The sequence below is a fragment of the Euprymna scolopes genome, chromosome 32 (genome assembly GCF_053919585.1).
Source record: "Euprymna scolopes isolate OS-2025 chromosome 32, ASM5391958v1, whole genome shotgun sequence".
NCBI lineage: Eukaryota > Metazoa > Mollusca > Cephalopoda > Sepiida > Sepiolidae > Euprymna > Euprymna scolopes.
The window spans coordinates 7,350,001-7,367,258 of NC_136513.1; the positions used below are offsets into that span (position 1 = coordinate 7,350,001).

General features: G+C 31.8%; 1 protein-coding gene across 1 annotated transcript in view; it reads right to left on the bottom strand.

Moving 5' to 3' along the window:
• The window catches only part of LOC145256200 (transmembrane protein 196-like), a 168,304-nt gene that overhangs the window by 4,306 nt on the left and 146,740 nt on the right, over window positions 1-17,258 (bottom strand). The window lies entirely within an intron of this gene.

The following is a 17,258-nucleotide window of genomic DNA, read 5'->3' on the forward strand; positions in this document are numbered from 1 at the left end:
AAAGCGAGCAAATTATATTTTTTATTAAAAAAATATAATTTGCTCGCTTTGATTGAGCACTATCAATGACCCTTGTTGAAATTCAAGTATTCTTAATTTTTACATATCTCTTTACCTGATATATATATCACTCTCTCTCTAATCCTTTCCCCAAAATATCCGTTTACCCCCCCTTCTTTAACTGAAATTTAATTTTTGTAATTAAATTTAAATCCATAAGAACATTAACCTTGATTCACGCCAGTCATGGTAACGTATATTTTCTCTTCTCTAAAATTGAATATGGTCTTAAATCATATATAAGTTTTGAATTTTTAAATTTTCTTGCCTGATGAGATCACTTATCATTGAAACGGTTTGCATATCGTAGCAATATATGACTGTATTTACATAAAAAATAATATATATATATATATACATACATATATATATATATATATATATATAATAGACGTCACGATATTGTAGAATTAAATTCACAATATTTTATTAAAACAAGGAATACGAGAAAAAGTGAGAAAAATTGTTATTCCATGGAGTTTTAAAGGTAGGCTCTTTTCCTCAGAGGAAAAAAACGTAAGTATAAGGAAAAAATATAATTTTGCCGGTTAGCGTAAGTTTTTAAAACGGTATTTATAAAAGTTTTTGAAGGAACGTAAAAGTTTATAGGAAAATAAAAATTACTCAGCAATGTCCAATAATTCGTGTTGCAGAAATTCTGTGAGAGTATGAGGTTCGTATTGGGTAGATACAATAAGAGATTCAAAACGGTTTTCTTTGGAGTCTTTTTTAAAATATTCAGTCTTGTATTGGAGAGTCGGGGTAAAATCCAACGAAATACACGTGAAAGCGTAGAGAAGCGCTTGAGGACTTAAATTGAGGATAAAGTCTTCATAATAGGTTTATATAGAAGTTTGTAACATTGACAAGACGATGCTTCCGTGGCCAGGTTAAATCATTTATATATATATATATATAAAGCTGAACGTCTGTGTGTGTGTCTAGTCACGAATATACTCCTATATGGTTGACTATTATAGAAAACTGATCACATATAATGATAGAAGATGTATCGAGACACAGGAATGGGTTGGTGTGATCTGACATAATGATGATTCATTAAAATTGTGGGGTCTGCGTACGCGCCTGGTCCACAAAGTATGGAAATAAAAAATTAAAAAAAAAACGTTTACAAGTGTTTTTGATATAGATGTACATAATAATACTTTTATAAGTATGTTTTAACTTAAATAGGGATGATATGATAAAATTGTGGGATCTGCGTTCGCGCCTGGCCTCCATGGAATGGAAATAGGCACAAACTTTAATAAAGTCTTTTCATATCTATCTGCGTAAGTACACTTTGATAATTATGTTTCAGTTTGAAGAAATATGGTATAATAAAATTATGGGTAGTTCGTTCGCGCCTGACCTCCATAAAATGGAAATATGTCACAAAGTTTAACAAGGTTTTTTAATATAGATCCACAGAATATTGTGATAAGTGTTTCAGTGTGAACAGGTATGGTATAATAAATTATGAGGTTTATCTATTTTATTTTTACTCTCATCATATTTTGCTTTGGTTTTGATACCCCCAAATTCGAAGCTATCTCTTTACAACCCTTCCTTTTCGTAACCTATCATACTTTCATAAATCAGAGTCCATTTTCTGTGGGCTGTTTTTGAACCCAATCAACGACGGGTACTTTTGCTAGTATATATATATATATATATATATATATATATATATATATATATATATATATATATATATATATTAGTTAGTTATCGAGGATTCAATGAGGATCTACAAATGTCCTACTCTCCCATACTTTTATTGTCATCGAAATCGGTTAAATTGCCTATTTTTTTATCAAATTGATTGATTACCTGCTCTAGTTAGGGAATCCCCACCCCGAAAATTACCAGGAGAAAACTCCACATGTCTTTGTAGTCTATATCCCATTGTAGAAAACCTAGTGTTGACTTTATGAAATTATTTTATGTGATGGCTTGATTTAAAGTTTTAAATGCAAAATTCGAGTATTATGGCTCAATTGTGCTCTAAACAGGAACATTAATTTCGAACGTCTTATAATGAGTCTATAGTTGATTTTGTAGGATGGGCCTTTCTGATTGTGCGGTGATAATGCTTCTCAAATGAACTTGTGATGTTAGGTTGTATAAAAGTGTTAACTTTATTCGAAATCACAATCCCTTCCTTAATCGGATTTTCTCGATTATCGATTTTCAATGCATATCACACACACACACACACACACACACACACACACACACACACACACACACACACACACGCACATATATATATATTGTAACAAACGCCAAGACATAAAATAATGGATTGATAGCAACAAATAATTTCATCATTAGTTACAATTGTTTCAAGACTATTCGGACAAATTCAAACATTATGTCGTTTGGTTGGTTGATTTTTGTTAAAACAATATATGAATGCTCAATTATGGAATATGATAATTTTGTAGCTTACAGATTTAGTCATCTCTTTTTGGCTTAAAATTTATTGGTATATGAACGATTACTGAATTTACAATTACATAAATTCAGTAAAATTCGGAATACTATATATATATATATATATATATATATATATGTATATATATATATATATATATATATATATATTAGTTGTATATACCCGCCGTTGCTAGGTTGAAACATATTAATGGACAGAAGGTTTATTTCTATAATATTCACCCAATATTTTAACTTCTTGCGATATTCCTGAAAGTGGATTTCATGTTGGATTTCTGCAAGTATAAAATACATCAATTTTTGTCTGTGAAAATTAAACGAGAAATAGCTTAAAGTGGAAATAACTCTCACAGCTTAAATTAATAAAGTTAATTCCGTTTCTAAAGGCACCTGGTGTAGTCTGATAATAATTGAAAATAAATTAAATTACAAATGACTTAAAAATATTTGTAAATAGAACAAACAAGACAATTTTATTACCCAAATAATTAATAATATAAATTGTAAAATACATTTTCTTTAGCATATATAATATGCAAATGACGTTATTATTTGAATGTAGATTCCTTTGAATACATAATATATATAGAAATCATGCTGGAATATAAATGTGTAGATGTCCTTAATCAAATTCTGAATAAACAAACTGCGATTTTATTATAATACAAGATTCAAGCAAGCAAGTGACGACGCCTGAACGATCCACATATTTTCATAATTGTGAAGATATAATATATATATATATATATATATATATATATATATATATATATATATATATATATATACTCACACTATAACAAAATAAAAACAGGCAATTATAAAGGGTTTCTTCCCACGTGTGTTCAGAATTTGCAGTCCAGAATATCTGGACGAAGAATCAAATACCTCACAAAAACTTTGGAAACACTATAATACCCACATATTTTATATTAAATGCAAAGAAAAAGTCGCACAAATATTTTTCAGAATCAATAAGTAAATATCATAGACACCAGACATTTCTTCCATAAACAGACATCGTCTTTTACCCACTCACGCCATTACAATACTTTCTGAACAAACTACAAATAATAATAATATAAACCACATCATAAACTATAAAAAACATTAAAAACATTTACAAAGCAAAGCCATATCCAATGCAGGCATATATACTGTCCCACGCCATTATTGCCACTATATGTATGTTGATGAAACTCAACATGGACTAGATAAAAGACGTGATTAACATAGAAAAGATATAAAAATAGCAAAGACCTATTGAATCAGCGCTTTTCCATCAGCTGCTATTTTCATTTTTTAGAAGGTTGGATAATTTTATTTATTTATTTATTTTTTATTTATTTATTTATTTATTTTTTATTTTTTATTTATTTATTTATTTTTTATTTATTTATTTTTTGCGCTCGCTGCTATTTTTCTTACCCTTACCATAAAACTTCTCCACACTTGAGCAATGCCGGGAACCCCCGCTTATCGGAAAATGAAGCACAAACAGCCTACAGGTAGCTACAACTTATCGTCTTTAATAATTAGATTCGTATTAAAAGAACAGAAATTACATCTTGACACAGTTACACTCATGCCATGAAAATATTACCTTTAGTAATTAGTATATACTAGCAGGGGTGCCCGGCGTTGCTCGGGTGTTTGGAGGTGTATGCTGTGCAAAAAAAGCAAAAAAACAAAAAAATGGTTAATTTTTTAAAACTTTGACCCCTATTATCACCCCTTAAAATTTATAGTTTCGGGCTCAAATCACTTTATTAAGTTAGATCCAGGTTCAAGGAACCTATATCTAAAATTTCAAGTGTCTAGACCCAAAATTGTCGGAGGAGTTTGGTAGAGTTCTTAAAGGTCAAATCGTTGAAATTTGACCCCTTAACAGCCAAATTTCTGGCTGACACCCGTCACATCGATTTTCCCAAATCTCAGTACCCGGTATTTCAAATTTCGAGTCTATAGACTAAAAATTGACAGAGTTATTGCGTAGGGAAATGTACACAGACAGACACACACACAGACACACAGACACACAGACAGACAGACACGTTCACTTTTATAGATATATAGATAATCAGGCAATAAATTAGAAAACAGGCATACACTTATTTCATTTCAATTATACACCCACATTTGAGTTATGATGGCTATATTTATTTCAAAAAGAATATAAATTGTATCATATTTTTAATATCTAAACGGCTATAACTCACTCCACAACACCAGACATTTCTTGAAATGCCAACGACTTTTTTCGTTCTGAAATAGACCAAAAGCATCCTTTTTATGACAAGTATATTTTCCAATAATGAATTGGTATTTTATTTCCTCCAATCTAATCATCCTGTGGAAGACTTTAAATAAAGACGAAATGTTGACGAACGTATAACTTAGTTCGTTCCATATAGTAATAGTTAGATATATAGTTATATATACACTTCTGATCCAAAATTTAAGACAACATTAAAATCTTTAAAAAGAAATTTTTTTAAGGATAGATTTTAACTCCTCCCACTTAAGGTTACCAATACTACAACCTTAAAGGTTATGGAAAACAAAAGCTACGTTCCAAACTTTTGTTTCAGAAAATTACATTTTTTTATAAAATTAGGCATTTTACACGTAGTCAAAATTGTGAGACCAGAGTTATAAATTCTACGAAATTGTACGAAAATTGTATCAAAACATTCAACAATCAAATTTAATAAAGAGTTCTACCTCCAGTGGTTTTGATGACTTCAAAAATTATTTGGGGTTCAAGTTCGGCGAGCATGCAAGGTGTTCCAAGAGATTTACTCCATTTTCTTGCAGAAAGGCCAAGGTTAGTCGTGCAGCGTGGATTGCAGAATTGTCCTGTTGGAATAACCATCCATCCCCACACAACCAATGGCCTTCCGTCATCAACGATGCATTTTTTTAGCATGCTAACATAACCAGCTGCTGTCTAACGACCCTGCACCAACTGGAGATCCATCGTCTTCTGTAAGAAAAGGTACCCCATACTATTAGGGATCCGCCACCACTATGACGCGTGGGGAAAATTTCAGGAGGCATGCTTTCGTTGTGCTAATATTGTCGGAAGCTATCAGGAAGCTACCATCTAGATTGAATTTTTCTCACCAGAAAACAGGACTTTCTTCCACTTCTCAATGCTCCATGGTTGGTATTCAGGACAAACTTAAAGAGTCAGTACTGTGACGTGGAAGCAGGCGAGGAATTTGTTTAAGCTTTTTATTGACCGTGTCTTTTGTCGTAAGTGTCGTTTGATTGTTACTGCACTGCAATCAGCATCTTTGACTGCCTTAATTTGACTAGAAGAAATGCCCGTCTTTCAAAACAACTCGTTATATTCTCCTACTCAATGCAGGAGAAATTGGGGGGGGGGGGTTGTCTACCAGTGGATTTTGCTTTTCCATAATTCTCACTGTTCTTTAGAAAATTGCAAATCACAGTTTTACTGCGATTTACCTTAGCTGCGATCACCCGCTGTGACAAACCTTGCTTATGCAAATCTAGAATTTGAGCATGCTTCAGTAAGTTTGCTTGCTTTAGGCATGGCGAAACCTTTACGCAGTGATTTCTAATTTGTGACTGAACTTTAAAACAATTTCTATCCCTGATCTTATAATTTTAATCAAGTGTAAAATGCCTCATTTTATAGAAATGTGAATTTCCGAATTAAATGCTTGGAATGTAGCTTTTTCACCCATAACCTATAAGGTTGTAGTATTGGTAACCTTAAGTGGGAGGAGGTTAAAATATATCCTCAAAAAAAGTTTCTTTTTAAACTCCTTCAAACCTGTGATGGCTTGCTCTCCCCCTGAATATCATTGTATACAGCTACATTAATTATTTGATTTTTTTTTTTCAAATTGTAAGGATTTTTTTTATTTTGCAGTTCACACCTAAAATGTTTACGCTTGGATTCCAGATTTTTCCTTTGCTTTCACGGATTATTGTTTCCTGAAAGACAGACAAACAGATAAACAGACAAACTAAGGACAAAAAAATAAATACTGAAGTTTTTATCTCGTTAAAACTAGCAAAAGTTATCACCTGTTGACTTAGAATGAATGCTTTATGTTAAACTGATGTTTCAATATGGTTAAATTTGTGTTCATTTTGCATTAAATAATAATAATTAATCCTTATCGACCGCTCAATGTGTATAGAATGGATGAAATAATACTTAGTTCGCTGCACCTCATGATAAAAAAGGTCTATACAAAATTTAACAATACAAAATCCAGATAGACAAATTAGTTTCCGTGAAAACTTCTCGAGTAAATATGGACGAATCTCTATTGATCCATAATAATCTTTAAATGTATATGTAAAGGATACCATATTACTTAGTTAGCTGCACCTCATTGTATCAAAATTTCATTAAAAAGCTTTCAGATTGACTTAGTAGTTTACGAGAAACCTTCTAGAGTAAATGTGGTATTGTTGTGATTAATATTTATTAATGTATATTAGTATCATATTTTGCATCGAATGGATGATATAATACTTCGTTCGCTGTACCTTATCATGGGAAAAGTTCATACCGAATTTCAACCAGATTGGCCAAGTATTTCCCGAGAAAAAGGAAAAGACAGACGGATGAAAAGAAATATATATATATATATATATATATATATATATATATATACATATACATATATATATGTATATATATACATACATATATATACATATATATACATATATATACATACATATATATACATATATATACATATATATATATATATATATATATATATATATATATACATATATATATATATATATATATATATATATATATATATAAAATTCAAAACATGGTCCGTAATGATTGAAGAGACGTATGAGTCATGATAAAACCATTCGTAAGTTTGCGAAGAACCGAAAGTGCTTATATATATATATATATATATATATATATATATATATATATATATATATATATACATATATATGCATATATATACATATATATATATATATACATATATATATATATACATATATATACATATATACATACATACATATATATACATATATATACATATATATATAAACATATATATATACATATATATACATACATATATATACATATATATACATATATATACATACATATATGCATGTATATATACATATATATATATGCATATATATATACATATATATATATATGCATATATATACATGTATATATATACATATATATATGCATATATATATACATGTATATATACATATATATATATATACATATATAAATATACAGGGTGTTTCAAAAGTCTTGGGAACATTACAAATGCGCATATCTCATGAACTATTCCAGGTAGAAACTGGTGCCATTTTAAAGCTTGCTTAATCAAGTTTTTGGTCATACTAATGATTTTCGTCTTATCTTTCCAGGTGCAGTAATGGCGTTCTCTAAACAAGACAAGGCATTTTGCGTCCTCCAATTTGCAAAGACTGAATCGTAGACATGTGTTCAGCGTGCATTTCGCAGGAAATTTAAAAAAGAAGCCCCTGAAAGAGAATCCATTATCAGATGGCATGCTAAATTTGTGAAAGATGGGTGTTTGTGCCCAAGTAAGCGAACAGGTCGCCCTTCAACTTCAGAAGATGCAATTGAGCAAGTTCGGACAGCCTTTCAGCGGAGCCCCCGTAAATTAGTGAGAAGAGCCAGCAGGGAACTTCAGCTTGCTCCAGCAACTGTCTGGCGTGTCTTAAGGAAACGACTGCAAATAGTACCTTACAAGCTCAAGTTGGTCCAAAAGTTGAAGGACACTGATAAGCCACTTCGCCGTTACTTTTGCATTGCAATGCAAGAGAAGTTGGAAGATAACGGCTTTGATGACCGGCTTGTTTTTAGCGATGAGGCGACCTTCCATCTGAATGGCAAAGTTAACAAGCATAACACTCGCATATGGGGTACTGAGAATTCTCATCAACTTCTTGAGCACGAGCGAGATTCACCAAAAGTGAACGTGTTTTGTGCAATTTCCAAGAAAGGTGTCTATGGACCGTTCTTCTTTGAAGAGGCAACTATCACTGGTGAATCCTATCTCAACATGCTGGAAGACTGGTTAATGGCTCAGTTGGAAGAAGCAGAATCTGATGACTTCACTTTTCAACAAGATGGTGCACCACCACACTGGAGTCTTAGAGTAAGGCAGTTTCTTAACACAAGGCTGCCTGGTAGATGGATTGGGAGATCTGGGCGAGGTGATGACGTTCTCATGCCCTGGCCTCCTAGGTCTCCAGATATTGACGAACTAAAGGCTCGAGTAACGGCAGTTGTGGGAACCATTGACGTCAAGATGCTGGAACGCGTTTGGCAGGAAATGTGTTACATGATAAGGGCTGTCCCCTTTTCATGTAAGTATAAAAATAGAGAGATTAGTTAAAATGAAAATGAAATAGCAATAGACGAAATTCGAACCTTGTAATTTAGGTTTAGAAATAGATTACGTGTGAGAATTAAAAAGGAATGCAAAACAAAAACTTGTTTAGAATATAGATAAAGCATTTCAAGAAAAGAATGTGCACTGTCAAGTTTGTTATGAAATTTTAAATTGAAAGAATGCAGCTTATAAGATAATGTTTTTAACATATTGGAAAAATAGGTTACTGAGTATAGGTTAAAATTCCTTTTGTAGAAATAGGAAAAGTTTTGGACACGTATGTCCAGAACACGTGAAAGAAGGCACATGTTTTAATATGTGTATGACGTCACGGAAAATAGAAAGTTCTAGGGATAGAGAAAAACTTTAGAGTAAAAAGAAGTCAGTCAGAAAAAAAACTCGGAGAGAGACAGTCAGTCGTCTAGGAAGCGAGACGTCACTTCAAGAAAAAAATGTGAAACTTTGAATTCTTTATGATAGAATCACGGCCGGTAGTGTGACGAAATAAACCATCATGTGTTTTGTAAAGCTCGTCTTGTGTTTATGATTCTTACAGAAAGGTAAAGTGAAAATTGTATTATATATTTGTGTTATAAAATGTCTTTTCATACACATCTCGACTTCTCATATCCACAATGAGAATCTACATCATGTCTACACAAGAGCTTCTTCTTCCATTCTACACATCTAAGGAATGAACATTTAATATATAGGAATCGTAATAATATGAACAATCTCTCTAAGTCTCTTACAACATCTCCTCTCTCTCTCTCTCTCTCTCTCTCTCTCTGAGTCATTCAACATTCCTCTTAAACACACTCTCTAAGATACGACAAGCTATATAATAAGACTCTTACATTAGTCATAACATGAATAAGTATATGTAACAAATGGACTATCGACTAGATGTCTGCCGTGTAACGAATGGTGCTCATATTGAGCAACTTTGAAGATTCCCCACAAAACTTGAAACTTTAACCTTTCCAACGGTACCAATTTCATTTTTCAACTCCTAATAGTTTTTGAGTTATTAAAAATCGTTATGTTCCCAAGACTTTTGAAACACAATTTATATATATATATACATATATATATACATATATATATACATATATATACATGTATATATACATATATATATACATATATATACATATATAAATATATATACACATATATATACATGTATATATACATATATATACATATATATATGCATATATATACATGTATATATACATATATATATACACATATATATAAATATATATACATATATATATGTATAGTAATAGAGTTATAAAACATATATGGCGATTAAAGCTACACTTACTAACTAGAACTAACTACAAACTTACTAACTAGCTCTACCTACGTACTGAGCACTTTTGAAGTAAATACTTAAAGTTTACGCATAAATTTATACTTTCGTATATTAATTTTATGTGAGTAAATTAAGTAGTTATAAATATATATATATATATATATATATATATATATATATATATATATATATATAAGCACTTTCGGTTCTTCGCAAACTCACGAATGGTTTTATCATGACTCATACGTCTCTTCAATCATTACGGACCATGTTTTGAATTTTCGCAGACGGATACTTCGTTATAGACATCATAAGGTAAACTCGTTTGTTCTGTCTTTGGCGGGGAAGCCTTTGGCCAGTCTGAAGTTTGATAGGGTGACATCAAAAACGACTTCACTTAAACGAGCCCATGGCGCCATTTTGAGATATAACTTTGCTAATTAGAACAATAATAGAAATGACATTTTACGACAGACGATATCAGGAAGTCGTCTTGTTAGAACACCGTCACATTGGACAGTCGCAGCCCCCAAAATGGTAGAATCTAGTCGGATGTCTCTAATACATACACCTCCTACACATACTATATATACTAGCTGTATGGACCCGACGTTGCCCAGTCGAAGCTTATTGCCGGGCTGAGGGATTGGTCACATACTTTACTATAACATAAGCAAATTATTAAAATAAATTTTCCTGAATGTAATATGCAAATGATGTAATTTATTTTAAGTAAATTTCCTTTGAATAACAGTATATATATATATATATATATATATATATATATATATATATATATATATATATATATATATATGGGGGTTGTTTGTGTGTATGTGTGTGTTTAAAATGGTGTAATGTAAACATATTATAAGGTATTTACAGCTTCTCTTCCAATTTTCAGATTTTTAATCATGTCAAAACGTACTTTATTTCCTTTTGATGGATTGATTGTCGCTATTTCTTCTGATGAGTTAAGGGTAAAATAGATTCACTGATTGATATAATAATAAAGTGATTTTGTGCTACGAAGCAGATATTGCCAAGAATTGTAAATGTCTATTGAATAAATTGGTCAACATCATGACTTTTGGAATATAGACTTTTGTCATTCATTCATTATACACACACACACACACACACACACACACACACATATATATATATATATATATCATTCCTGATAGCCTGTATATATATATATATATATATATATATATATATATATATATATATACATATATATATATATATATATATATATATATAGGCTATCAGGAATGCAGTAGATGGAAAATGTTGAGATAACCATTGTTGACGTTAAAGCTGGCATACGAAGAATGACAAACTGGAAACCACCTGGTCCAGATGGAGTGATGGGCTTCTGGTTCAAACAGTTCCAATGCCTTTATTCACCTATAGCTGCTGCCTTGCAAAGGGTCGTAGAGTCGGGAGATGTCCCTGATTAGCTTGTTAAGGGAAGGACGACACTGATTAGGAAGGATCCTGTAAGGGGAACAGCTGCCAGCAATTACAGACCAATTACATATCTACCACTAATGTGGAAGCTGTTAACCGGAATCTTTGCAGAAATAGTTTATGGACAACGAGTAATAGTGTGCTCCTTGATGAATAGAAAGGGTGCCGAAAAGGTTCGAGGCGTACCAAACATCAACTGATGATTGATAAGGCAGTGATGCAGGATGCAAAGAGGAAGAAGGGGAATTTGAGTGCAGCATGGATCGATTACAGAAAAGCTTACAACATCGTTCCTCATTCATGGATCCGTGAAACACTATCGATTATGAAGTTTGCTGATAATGTAATAGGGCTTTTGAAGACAATTATGAAACATTATTGATGATGAAGGTTGTTGAGTCTGTGGTAGGGCTTTTGGAGACAAGTATGGCTCAATGGAAAACGGTGCTGACAGCAAACAGAGAGGTTCTGGACAGGTTGGCATTAAAAGTGGAATATTCCAAGGAAATAGGAGATATAGGGTAAAAGTATTTGGGAGTGCTGGAGGGTGTACGCATCATGGACAGAGTGATTAAAGAGAAAGTCTGGAAGAAGTTTCTTAGAAGAATGAAACTAATTGCGAAGTCGAAATTGTATGGAGGAAACCTAATGAAAGCGGTGAATGCATGGGCAGTCAGTGTTTTGAGATACAGTGCAGGAATTTTAGAATGGTCTGGCAAGGAGTTGTATGTCATGGATATCAAAACAAGAAAAGTTTTAGCAATGTTTGGTAGAGGATTGAAAAGTGTAAAAGATTGTATTAGAACTGATGAGATGTCTTTGAAGGAGCATGTGGTTAGAAGTGAGGAGTGGATGCTTAAGGTTGTGGTCAATGACGTGGAGGTATGTAAGACCAAGGCTGATTATGTGAAACATATGGACGGAGAAAGGGCAGAGGAACTGGTTAGGAAGAAAATGCACGGAAAGTTCTTTCATGATATAGCAGAAGTGGCTGATGAAAGATCATGGCAATAGCTTAGAGTTGGGTATTTGGCTAAGAGTGCTTTTGTTTGTGAGAGGAAGTTACTGCAGAATACCGGTGTGATAAGGCGTCAGAGTTAATTGCACACCTTGCAACAGGGTGTAGCGGATTGGCCCAGAGAAAGTACGCAAAAGACATGATCGCATGGGGCTCCGGATATATTTGGAGGTATGTAAGAAGGTTGGGGTGAAGTGTGCTGTAAAGTGATTTGAGAAGGTATCTGACGACATGAGAACAAGCGAGGATGACGATGTAGATGTATGATGGAACAAAAGTGTGATAACGACCAAGCAATTGAAACATAATCGTCCGGATTTGGTAATCATTGACAAGGTATAAAACAAACTGGTAAATTGTAGACTTCTCAGTACCCTGGGACAGGGACGTGAGAGAGAAGGAGAACGAGCAGTTGAGCAATTATACTCCATTTGTCTTGGAGATAAGGCGCATACACGAGGTTAAAACACAAATAATCCCGGTCGTAGTTGGTACGCTAGGAGTAGTATTAAATCGTCTGGAAGGACAATTTATAAAACTACGAACATTCTTAGGAAAACCCTTGATCTTTGAAGCTTCCGGTTTGGAGCTGGCATTGAGGGAAGTCCTCTGGAAATGAATCTCATCATTTTTCAGGGAGACGTTGATAAACGAAATCAGAATTATTATTATTATTATTATTATTATTATTATTATTATTATTATTATTATTTATTTATTTATTTATTTATTTATTTATTTCGACCACCTTTATAGACACAATTAATTGTGATAAAATACTACATTGCATCCTAGGATCAACACCATCACAATCACAACATCTATAGAGGAAGAGTTACCTATTTTTCCCTCTAAATATTTAGATTTCTTTATTTCTTTGTATTCGTCAGAACAAACGACCTACCGTAATAAATTCAAACATTTTACTGTTTTTATTTATTCCTTTTTATTGGCAACTGTTCTGTTCTTTTCTATTTTTTTAATTGGTAATAAAAACCTTGTTTCTTTGATTTAATGTTCAAATACGTTTTTGTTTTGTTTTTCTATGGAAAGTTAGTTCGGTGTTTCTTATATGCCGTAACCTGATGTCATTGAAGCCTTCCAAAATCAAATTCAGTCAAATCAACTTATTTTCTTTGCCTAATATGGTTAGACAGGTTTTAAACTGAAGAAATACCCATTAACTAATTTTTTGAGATAAAACTATCTTTTCTCATTATGATAGCCTACAAGGATATTCTTTTTGAAATTATGCATTTATGGAATCGAACTGAAATAATCTTGCGATTATTTATAAATGTAAGGAAGGATAGTGTTTTGAAACTATTGCACACTTTCACCTAAAAAAATATTAATAACAGATGATGTAAAGAAAAAAACACTTCTCTACAGAACGCAATGGTGCTAAAAAAACAAATACAGCCATAATAACCGCTTAAAAACAGAAATTTAACCACTAGTTACCAAAACATTATACTAAGGTTTCATAAATACTGACAATCTAACGTTTTTTTAACATTAGATAATCACACAAACATATAAACATAAATCAACTATACATGATGTAATTCTGCTAAAAAACATATGCAGCCTCTTTGAAGTATTGATAATCGCTCACCATTAATAAAATTACATACTGGAACAGTTTTAATTCTTTTAATTACTATAATACAATAGCCAATACTTTTTATATTCATCAAAAAATCATTTTACTGTTCACCGTACATGTGTTTCTCTTTTCCTTAGTTAGGTCATCCTCAGTGTTCAGATATAAACAAAGACAAAAACAAATGACGCCATGTACTGTAAATTACTTTGTAGCAATCCGTCCTGCATGTATGAGAAAAAGAAGTTAGAAACTAGATAACACGATACCAGATAAGGTTGTTTTTTTTAAATAAATAAAAAACAATTATTTAAATCCAAAATTATTTGTCATAACAAGCCGTTTTTAGTGATATAATGAAAGCATTCTTGTCACCGGCGATAATATTTTATTTCTTCCAATGCCCCTGGAAGGACTTTTTATTATTATTATTATTATTTTTATTTATTTATTTTTTTTTTTTTTAGTCATGGAAAAGCGTAACAAGGTTACTTATTTCCCTCAGTTTTGTGGAGTTTGAATAAATATTTTGAAAGGTTTGGATCACTTTCGTCAGAAGATAACGTGGTCTTTTCTTGAGATTTAACAGATATAGAATGCGTGGAGCGATAGTATGGATAGAGAAAGTAGAGTTATGCACCTCCCCCCTCTCTCTCTCTCTCTCTCTCTCTCTCTCTCTATATATATATATATATATATATATATATATATATATATATATATATATATATATCTATTTTAGTAAAATATACTTCTCTCTTAGAGGTCTGTAATAATGTGTAAACTAATGGCTATCAGTCTCACATGAATAAACCTCCACTTTTAAATAAGACTTGTGTTCCTGGAATTGATCTATAAAGAGACGAATTACGTAGGTTTTGGTATTGATAATAGCAAGTCGCCTGGCGTTGCCCGGTCGTAAAATACACGTAAATATTATATTATGATTAATACAGAAATTGACATATGTGCATGCGAGTATTGTTTTTTTTTTCTACACCGTTCACTTCTTGTAAGTAAAAAAAAAAAAAAAAAATACTCGAGCTGAGATTGAAACCAAAAACCAATATATATACTAGCAGGTCGCCCGGCATTGCCCGGTCGTAAAATACGCTTAAATATGATATTTTGATTAATGCGGATTTCGTATTTATTATTGTATAAAAAGTTTTTTAAAAAATGACTCGTGCGCCACCACCGAGAATCGAAACCAAAACGTTTAGCTTACGATTTACTTTTTCCTTTGACGTTAATACCTGAGCTATGAAGACATATGTGCGGCAATGCTAAAAATTAGAACATGAACCAATAGCTATTACGATACGCATGCATATTCGTAATGCCGTCGTTCAACCTTCACCTGGCAAATTCCACTTTTTAACTGACACATTTTGCACGGACTTTTCCCGGTTAGAACGCAAATATAAAGTTTTGCGTGGGTTCGAATATCCTGTATATGAAGTTTCATATCTGTAGACCAAAAACTGAGGAAGGGGTTCGGTAAGCAAAATTTTATAAACAAATATATGCATACAAAATATATATATAGAAAGAGGTGTGTGTTTGCTATAAACTTTTTACGCAAATATTATGCAAGTATAAATCATGTAGAATATCTGTATGAATATAATTACACGTAATAATAAACTAAAGAAAACCGAAAAACTAATAGGGTATTAATTAAAATGAATGTTTAAAGAATATGCAAATTAGCTTGACTTTTGCAGATTAATACAATTCCACGATTCATATATAACAAAGTTGTATTTTTTTTTAATAAATAGAAAAAAGGGGGTTTAATATGAATATCAATACATAAAAACACAAATTTATAGGAATGTAGATAGATTAGGCAAATAATAATAATAATAATAATAATAATAATAATAATAATAATAATGAAGAAGGAGAAGAAGAATTCCTTAACATTTTAAGAATGGATCGGTTCTTATTTGTATTCCTGACTTTAAATACAACTAGCAGGGAGACCCAACGATACCCGGAATTGAATGATGATATTTTTATTGTCATCGAAATCCGTGAAATCGCCCGGGAGGAAGCTTCACATGCCTCCATGCAGTAACTTATTTCAAAATATATTTTATTCTACATTGCACTCAAGAGAACCTACTGTTTCTTTTATAAAGTTATTTTATATAAACTTCTTTCCATTTTACGAAAAACACATTAAAAATTTACGTGCGGGGTTTTAACCTACACACCACGTTATGCAAAAAAACAACAAAAAAAAAACAAAAAAAAAATAAGAAACAAAAAAAAGCAAAAAAAAAACACGTAAATTTTCAAGTTTTATAAAATTCTTTTGGAGTTAATGAAAAAAATTAAGAAATTTACGTGCGTAGTTTGAACCTACAGACCAGGTCATGCAAAAAAAAAAAAAATACACGCTATGAACCAACCCACAGTAGAATTTTCACGGCCCGTTATTCTATCATTGTTGCTAAGCGACGACATGGAAAATGGCTTTACTGATGATAGATAAGTTAAAATAACGGTATCGATTATCGGTAATTATTCGGAGTATTCTGAGACAAAACTTAATTAAGATCACTCCCAGACTTATACAGTAAAGTTCTGTAAATTTTAAAGAAAGTATGTTCAGCCGTTTTGGAATATATAAGAAACAAACATACACACAGAGACAAAGTTGCATTTATATAATTGTAGAGAAAATATAAATTCTGCAACTTGCAAATGTATGTGAAGTTGGAGTTTTTGTGCATTTATTGTGATACCATCTATAACCATTTGTCGCAAGTCATATCCACGTCGTTCAAAGCACCAACAATAAATCACCAAGAATTCAAAGGAAATCATTCGTGTCTATAGATAATACATAGACATTCTGAGAATAATGAGATCCGGAAA